This window comes from Suricata suricatta, chromosome 5 (genome assembly GCF_006229205.1).
Source record: "Suricata suricatta isolate VVHF042 chromosome 5, meerkat_22Aug2017_6uvM2_HiC, whole genome shotgun sequence".
Taxonomy (NCBI): domain Eukaryota; kingdom Metazoa; phylum Chordata; class Mammalia; order Carnivora; family Herpestidae; genus Suricata; species Suricata suricatta.
The window spans coordinates 54,501,112-54,510,542 of record NC_043704.1 but is presented as its reverse complement, the minus strand read 5'-3'; the positions used below and the strand labels follow the sequence as shown (position 1 = coordinate 54,510,542).

The window sequence follows — 9,431 nt, the reverse complement described above, 5'->3', positions numbered from 1 at the left end:
CCCTTCCTTCTCGGTCCCCTGTGCTCTCCTCCCCTTCTCCCCGCCTCTAAATATTGGACATCCCAGGGCATCCTTGGACCTCTTCTTGTTCTTGGTTTTCTCCTTGTCCTTCTCCTCTTTCTCCTCCTTCTCTATATTCCTTTGGGCCTACTTTCCACCTGTGGCATGCTGGTATGCTATATGGCTTGACAAAATGTTGAAATATTTCCACTCAAGTTGGTAAAGAGCTGCTCTCCAGTTCTCTGATTCCACTGTCCCCACCGCCACAGTTCTGGCCTCACTCAGGGACCCTCACATCTACCAGTTTCTAAAACATTAACACTTGATCTTTTAGAACTACAGCACCTTCTGACTGGTTAGCTCCATACCCTACTGGTTGTTAAATTTCTTGAATATCATCCTCACACTCACTTACAGGGCTTTAAATGAACTCTTAAATTTATTTATCCAGCTCATATCAAAAAATTTCCGCTTAACCTCAAACCTTGTTTATCCCGTTACCTCTCCAAAATCTCTAGTTGAATTATATAGGGGGTATTTTGAATCTAAAATATCCTAAATTTCGGGGCACCTAGGTGGCTCGATTGATTGTCCGACTCTTGGTTTTGGCTCAGGTCATGATCTTACAGTTCATGAGGCTTGCATCAGGCTCTGTGCTGGCAGCTCAGGGCCTGCTTGGGATTTTTGGTCTACACCCCTGCCCCTCCCCCCACTCATGCAGTCTCTATCTCAAAATAAATAGACTTAAAACAAAAAAATCCCAAACTTGCCCTCCCAACCTCATACAGTCTTCTCAATGCAGGTAATGGCAACCCCATCCCTTCGTTGCGCTGCCTCTCAAGTTCTGGGGGTGTCTTCTAACTCCTCTTGGTCATACCCACATCCCAGATATCAGCACAAACTGTGAGCTCCGCCTTCCAAATACATACTCCACTTTTCACTCAGCCCCCTGCTGCCGCTTTCCACCATCCTCTCTTCCCTTGACCACCACGGCGGCTCCTGTCTCCCTGCTTCCACCCTTGCCCTCTCTAGTTCCTTTCAACTCTGCAGACACAGTGCTCCTTATGAAACAGAAGACCTCTCCTATTTCTTCTCCACCCAGAACCTTCTTAGGGCTCTCTGAAAAAGCTAAGCCCTTACAATGAATGGTCTCAAGGTCCTATACATCTGGTCCACACCACCTACCCATTATGTCTGACCCCGTCTCCTTCTCCTCTCCCTGTCCTCCATCCACTCCAGCCACACTCACCACCTGCTCTTCCCTCCCAGGCACACCCTTGCTTCAGAGCCTGGACACTTGCTCTCTCCCTGCCTGGCCTGCCCTTTCCCCATGCTGCACACAGCTGGCTTCTTACCTCTTTCAGGTCATTAATTAAAGGTCACTCTCTCAGCGAAGTCTTCTTTAACAAATTATAACACCTGCCCCATTGCCTTTCCTTACTTTATTTTTGTCCACAGCACTTATAACCACCTGACACATTACAGATTTTACTTCTGTGTTATTTGTCAGTTTTGTTCCTGGCTGGCTTAGTCTGCCCATGCTACCACAACAAAACACTACAGGCTAGCTGGCTTATACAACATCAATTTATTTCTCATAGTTCGGAAGCTGGAAGTCTGAGAGCGGGTGCTGGCAAGTTTCATTCTGATGCCTCTTTTGGCTTATAGGTGACTGCCATCTCTCCATGTGTCCATGTGACTTGTTTGTGCAGACACCTGTGGGGACAGAGAGAGAGAGAGAGAGAGCTGTCTGTCTCTTCATATAAGGGTACTAATTCCATCATGAGGGTCCCCCTCTCATGACCATATCTAACCCTAACTACTTTCCAAAGTTCCCATCTCCAAAAAACATCATTTGGGGGCTAGGTCTTCAACATATGAATTGCGGGGGGGGGGGCACAATTCTGTCTGTATCACCTGTTGTCACCTTAGCATCTAGAAGAGTGTTTGCTGTATAGTGGGTACTCAGGAATTAATTGTTAGATGAATCCATAATTAGAAAAAATATCAGGTGCCTTCTTAGTGCAGTAGGCAGCGCGTCAGTCTCATAATTAGAAAAAATATCAAATATTATTTGCTAATTTTTAAATTTCTCAAAAAGTTTTACCATTATTAAGTTTTCCTCACTATTATTTAATATCTCTAGGAAAGGTCTCTAAAAACAGACTAGCTGCTTTTACACAGCCATTCTAGAGCTTCTATATAGAGTTATTAAAATATAAATTTTGTGAAGGGCCTAGATGGTCGGTTAAGCATCCAACCTAGGCTCAGGTCATAATCTCATGGTTCATGAGTTTGAGCCCTCCATTGGGGTTTGTGCTGACAGCTTGGAGCCTGGACCCTACTTCAGATTCTGTCTTCTCTCTCTCCAACCCTGTCCCACTCATGCTCTGTCTCTAAGTAAATATTTAAAAAAATTATAAATATATAAATTTTGTACATTCTTTAGAAGTTTGTACACCAAATGATACCTTGTAAAGGTTTACACATCTAAAGTCAGAGAGAAGTCCAAAACCCTGAGGCTAAGGACACTGTTCCAAGCCAGTCACATAGTCAAGTCTGTTGACGCCACTTTTTGTCACACTGCTGAATTCAGTATAACATGGTGACTCCAGAGCTCTTGCTGGCACACCATCTCTCTCAAACACTGAAAATGGAACGAAAGAAAAACAAGAAATCAGGTCCTTTGTTCTTCAAGGAAGATTGGAAATAGAAGAACTGGAGCCGTGGAGATGCTGGGAGGGTTTTCCTAGTTTTCCTTTTCTTGTGATACTTAGACTAATTCTCCTTTTGAACCCACTTATTGGCACAGTGGATCATAAAACCCCTTCTTTTGTTTCTGTAACACTCTTGTGTAGACATGGACATATCTTTTATTCTGCTCACTTAAGAATAGTTTAATTTATCAAGTTAATCAGGAAAATACAGCCATAAAACTGAAGAGGCGGTAATAATTCTAGTGGGTGGTTTCTAGTGCTTTTGAACATTGGCCCCTGAGGAGTATCTTCACCATGCCCGCACATACACATCCTCATCATCTAAACCCCTGGACACCTCTGCAACCCTGTATCTGATCATTACTCACTGCTCGTCCTTTCCAGGGAAACCTCCAGAGAATATCACTTATTTGCAAAGAGATGGGAGTTGCCAGTCATTGCCCCTCACCCTCAGCTGTACATATCCAGAATCATGTCAAACTGGCTTCTTTACCTGTTAGAAAGGAGCACAATTCAGGAAGTCATTCGGGATGGGTAAAACCTCATAAGATTTAAAGATGTAAGGAACTTAATATAACATGTAATTCTTACATAATATATTTAGGGCAGTGATGCTCAAATTTTCTCCTTCCTTACTCAAGATAAGAAAAAAATGTTTTGAGTTAAGCTTTTTTTTTTTTAATTTTTGTTCTGCAATAATTTTTCCTCCATTTTTTCCCAGTAGGTAGGATGAAGGGGAGAGGCATATTAATGTAATTATTATGAAAAGGATACATATTTTAATCATTAATCACCAAACTCATAGGGGAAGGTAGAGGCGAAAAATAAAGCACATGTCTTATTTAAGAAAATTTAACTGAAAGACCTGGGTATTGTTTTATGATCCTCTTGTTGCTTAATTCTCATACAGGTATTTTTATTAATATATTTTCTTCTCATTTCCAGTGTGAACAGCGTGAAGTTAGAATTTATGCATTTGTAGCCTTTTTTTTTTTGCTTAGAAAAAAAATGGTCTCATAAACAAATGTGAAGTTCTACAACAGAACTTTTTTGTCCCTCAATTTTCTCTCTGCCTTGCATATAAACTTATGTTTGAATAAATGGTTGCAGATTTGTAAATGTTTTCACTGTAGATGCTAATAGTGAATTCAGTGAACTCACAATAGAAAAAATTACACAAAGTGACAAGAGACGTCAATGATACTTTTTGTCTTTTCTTCATTGATTCAGAGCAGAAATTGTTGGTAGCTACAGTAGTATCATAACTCATTTACTGATCCAATGCAAAATGAAACAAAATTGACAAATATTTGAAAAAGTGGTTTCTTGGTGTTTAATTCACAGGATACTATTCTGTAAGTGATTCCAAGAATCAATTTGGATATTTCTTTAATTCACTTCAAGGAATATTTCCCTTCATTAAAAATTGTATGACCTATATCAGAAACATATTTGAACTGCTCAGCAATCCAAAGTGGAGCTTTCTTTAAAAGAAATTTAATGTTTATTTATTTTTGAGAGAGAGACAGAGTACCAGCAGGACAGGGTCAGAGAGAGAGGAAGACAGAATCGGAAGCAGGCTCCAGGCTCTGAGCTGTCAGCACAGAGCTCAATGCCAGGCTCAAACTCGCAAACCACAAGATCATGACCTGAGCTGAAGTCAGACACCTAACCAACTGAGCCACCCAGGCGCCCCCAAAGTGCTGCTTTCATATACAGTACTTTAGCTGGTTCTCATAGTATCTCCCTAATGGTAGGCAGGGCATTTGAGATAGACTGTTTCACAAAGTAGTTAACCCAAAGAGGAGAGAAGCTGAAAGCAGGGCCAAGGTCACAGAGCTGATACATGGGGTAGTTGGGATTTGAATCCAAATCTTTTGGCTCCAGATATTCCCAGTACATTGTGTTGCCTCTCCTACTTTAAGCTAATATGATTGTAATAGTGATAACCACAGAGGTAATTCAAGCAAAGATAGTTTATCAGGGGCCCAAATTACTCAGATACTGGACTGGAGATTTTTCATTGCTTTGCAAATTGAGACATGACCTGAGTGTCACTGAAGGGGTAAACAACAACAACAACAATGAAAACTACAAAACTATGCTACTAAAAATGCTCCTTAATCGGGTGGCAGCCTTTGCCCCCTATTTCTCAAATCTGTAATCTAAGAAATGTTTTTGGAGCCAAGCGATCCCTAAATTTTTTTGTTAAAGAATATAATCAGCCATATAGACTTCATTAATTCCTCATTTCTTGTTATATTTCATATTATTTTCAGCAGGACTTAAGAATCTAAAGTCCTCTATTCTTCTCCCTAGTGATATATAAGCTGCATGTTAATGATGTTAAAAGTATATTCAACTGTACCTACTAAATTACAGGCTTTCTTTCTCATTAGTTATCTGAAGTGAGTATCTGAACATTACTAATATACCTAAATGGTCAAACATATAAGATATTCATGGTATTATTAAATTTACATGAAACTTCCAGAGATACCAAAGAGATCAGTTTGTTCATGTGACACTACTTTTCAGGGATATGAACTATGGGTATACATATATACTGTGCTTCAGAGGTGCTATTAAATATCTACCAGTTATTTCTTGAATTTTGTATAAATATGCACAAAATGTGTTATTCACTGAAGAGTTAACCTGACAAAAGTTATCAATGCAGTTTTTAAGTGGCTGGTTCATGGTCTCAGAAAGTAGAGAAAGTTCTTGTCTACTTGTAAGCTTCTGGCAGTAGGAAGTTCTGCACAAATACAAGTGGAGATGTCACATAGCACACAGTTCCTCTTCAAGTCTTGTGGGAGTGAGGGCATTACCTGCTCCAGAGGATGACAGGTAGAGGGGTCTGGAAAAAATTGTTTAATATATGAATGAATGACCCACTAGCTGATCCAGAGGTCTTATCCAGAGGTTTTATTAATTATCTGTGCCCCTCAATAACTTGTACTGTCATCAGTGGAGACAAGTTTGGGGACTCCCTTCCTTATTACATGTTAAAAGCATGTAAGTAATCATAATTTAGGCAAAAACATTAATTCAAACTGAAAGAGAGAGCAAATAGAGGCGTGAGATTGACAGAGAGATGGAAGCTGATTGGAGCTCATCCAAAGTACAGATAGAGGCTGGAACTATGATGAGCCGGTCACTGGACCAGTGGAAATTCTAGACTAGTGGCTGCTCTGTTCAGTTTAGAACAAATCAATAGATACTTATTATGTGTTAGGCACCAGACATAGTGTTAGGTGCTGGGGACTACCAGGAGTCAGGGATTCAGGAAACAGGATATACTTACATTTAAATAATATTTTACTTACATTTTCAAATAATATGCTCAGTATGCTACTCTACAAGTTCTAGAAAATGTCTTAGCTTAGGCACCTCTAAATTTAAAATAAAGGAGTAATCTGAAAAAAAGTATCCTAAACACACTATGTTTTCCTCTCCAAAGTTTTTGGACACTCTGTACTATGTAACAAGTGGGCCTATTGCTTTAAATATCCTGAGCATGTTGGTTCAAAATGTAAATAATATTCTACTAAATACGTTAATCCTGTGCCCCCTAACTTTTCCAATAATACTAAACAAAATTTACATAGACAGGTTCCCAAAGAGCTCCAGTTGAACAGAAAAGGACATGGGGAAAAAATCATTACATAGACTCAGAGGCATAATAGAAGATACAGAAGGAACAGAAGTGGTCTCCTACATGAGCAAGTGATCATTGCTTTGTGGGGGGGCGGGGAGTGTTAAGAGGGGAGCAGGAAAGAATTCACAGGTGTGTGCTATCTGAGCAGGGTTGGGGGCAATAAACAGACATTTACCAAGAGGACAAGACGAAAGGAAATTCCAAGGAGAGGAAGGGCATAATACAAGAACGCAAAGGCAGGAGACAGAGTTGTATGTACAGAGGACTATAGTGAGTTTAGTTGCTCAAAATTCCACCCAGAGGGCAGTGCATTATGTGACCAGCAGGTTGTTCTTGTAGGTAGATACGGTGGTAGACTGACTTCTGAGTTGAGGCTAGTGGATCTGCCCAGCTCAACGATTCCCCTCACCAGATTGATTATCCCTCACTTTTTGTTTTCAGTTCTCTGAAAACCAAACTGACTTAGTTTCCTCACTTCTTCTGCCCAGCCAAACTAGTCAGGGAAAATAATATAATATCTTGTTTGCCTTATTAGGGAGTCAAATTTTATTCCCTAGAGTTGATGGGGAATCAGCTAGTGATTTTTAAGTAAAGAAATAACATGGTCACAGTTGTTGAGAAAAAGGAGCGGCCTCCATGGTACTTAGATAGCCTCTCAATATCCCTATGATTAAAGAGATTCCAAAAAAAATTTTTTTAAAAGAAGAAGAAGTTGAGATGTTATAAGGAGGCTAAATTTATTTGTTTAATGACAATGTAGGACTATCTGTGCTCAGTGATTGAGGCTGATGATGGAGGAATAGCAGCCTAGTTATTTATTTATTTTCTCTTAGCCCCAAAACAAAGAAATTGCTCTAGACTAAATCCTCATACTTTCTTCATTTATTTCTTTCTCCTATCTTATACTTTTCAAATATCAGCAATGGGCTAGACTTGGGTACGGAGGAAGAGTAAAGGAATGGTAGCCTCAAGATGAGAGCATCCATTTTGCTTCTTCCCCTCTTTAGACCTTCACTACAGCAATGAGAATTATTGGTAGTAAGGAAAACCAAAATACAGGGATCACATGCAGGTCTTATTGTAGGAACTTGTTTTAGCCTTTTCTGTTACCAAATCTCTCTGGCTCCCCCCCTCCCCTTTTTATTTTTAATATTAGAGTTCTTACAAGTTAACATAAGCAGAAATGAAATAATTGAGTTTCACCTGGTTTCTCTCTCCCTGTGGGAGAGGAACTACAGCAGTCAAATTTCCAGAAGGCAAGCAATTAGGAGAGGACGCCAAGGATAATCAAGATGTTACTGTACATTTATTGTAACTGTTAAGTTATTTACAATCCTTGACTCTTCCTGGACTGAACCAGTGTGGTTTGGATGGTAGAAAGGACTTAAGGCAAGGAACCGGGAGGTGGCTCTCTGGATCTCATTCTGCAATTAATTAATTCTGTGTCTTCAGACAAATCATTTCTATGGGTCTGTTTTCGGATCAGGAAAATGAGAGAGTGTGATTTGATCAATGCTTTTCAAGTTCTACTTTGCATCAGATTCATCTGAGGTGGTTCCAAAATACACAGATTCCCAAATCTGACTGGAGGATAGAATGTAGTGGTTGAGTCTGTGGACTCTGCATCAGACTGGCTGGATTTAACCCCCTGCCATAACACTTACTTACCTGGGAGACCTTGAGAAAGTTATTTCAAGTCTGCAGTATCTCATCTTTCTCATTTGTAAAGCAGAAATAACAATAACAGTATCTACTTTATATTGTCTCTGGAAGGGTAAAATGATATAATGCTTTTAAAACAACAATTATATTGCCTATATGATACTAAGCATTCAACAGATGTAATAGATTATCATTTGTATAACCCAGGGTTTGTATGTATGGTGTGGTGTGGTGTGTGTGTGTGTGTGTGTGTGTGTGTGTGTGTATTTGGTGCTGGGTAGGTGCTCCGTAAATATATTTTGAATAAATAACTGAAGTATTACAAGTTTTTTAAAGCAACTTTTTCCTGTGTTCTGAAATCTGAAATTCTTTATTAGTCCAGGAATTCCTTCTCCAAGAAGGGTAAAGATAGTTTGAGGGAGCTGTTTAACTGTTCTGCTCAATCTATGTTTACTCTTATGTTTACTCTTAGACTGAGAGTCTCATGATAATTAAAAAAATAATTAAATGATAAAAGTCCCACTAGAGGGGGTGAGCCTAGAGAGGCAGAGAATGAATCTCAAGGATTGCTGGTGGATCCAGCCTTCCACTATATAATATAATGACTCTAACCTAGGTGTGCATCTCCATTTTATTTCACAAGATGCCATGAAATTCTCAAAGTCACTATCATTAGAACTGATTTTGAATTACACAAAAAAGCAATATCCCATTTTCCATGTTGTTGACCGAGCAGAAAACAGGACAATGTAACTTTAAAAAAGCTTGAACATCAGGGATACGAAAAATAGAGAAGGAACGTCTATCCCCCATTAACCCACTGATCAAAACATTATACGCACATTGAGCTGTGTGTTTTTACGGTGGTGGTGGTCCCTCGCTAAATATTCAGCTGTGTTTCCCCTTATGTTTCTGGTGAGAAGAGTTACCAGTTAGTAACGGCGGCAGGGAGGAAATCGCCTCGAAAACTCTGGAGGTGGCCTCCTAGAAAGATCGCCGGGAGGGGAGGAGCCCTGATTGTCCTAGAAGAAAAGCATGGCCCCATCCGGGAAGTCAAGGCTTGCCGGGAGGCTGGTTTGGCGGCTCTGGGTCCTGGAGGTGGCAGACGCGGGAGCGGCCAACTGCAGAGCTGGGGCCTGTGCGGGTGGAGGGGGCTCAGTGTGTGCAAGTGGAAGGCGCACCGACAGACGGACTCGCGTGGGCTCCGGCCTATCCCAACCACGCGCGGGAACGGGGCTGAAACTGACCAGGGGCCATCCTTGCCTGGCAGGCATAGCAGCCGCCTGAGATATGCTGCTGCAACCACGGGCGCCGCAGCGGGCCGGGAGCCCTGGGCCTCGCCCGGCGCGGCAGCCCCTCCCCTCCGGAGCCCGCGCTTCCGCCCGAGACCC

At 40.9% G+C, this 9,431-nt stretch overlaps 1 long non-coding RNA gene across 7 annotated transcripts in view; it reads right to left on the bottom strand.

The window, feature by feature from the left end:
* Positions 1–1,569: 1,569 nt before the first annotated feature.
* LOC115292649 overlaps positions 1,570–9,431 on the bottom strand; it is an 8,632-nt gene continuing 770 nt past the window's right edge. For 2 of the 7 annotated variants that reach the window (XR_003909077.1, XR_003909078.1), the window contains exons 2-5: positions 8,883–9,176; positions 3,086–3,210; positions 2,472–2,647; positions 1,570–1,716 (exon numbers count right to left, since the gene is read on the bottom strand). This is a non-coding gene — a long non-coding RNA (uncharacterized LOC115292649). Of the gene's footprint in view, positions 1,717–2,471; positions 2,648–3,085; positions 3,211–8,046; positions 8,145–8,882; positions 9,177–9,431 lie in introns of all 7 variants that reach the window. The other 5 variants (XR_003909080.1, XR_003909083.1, XR_003909079.1 and 2 more) reach the window with 4 other exon arrangements.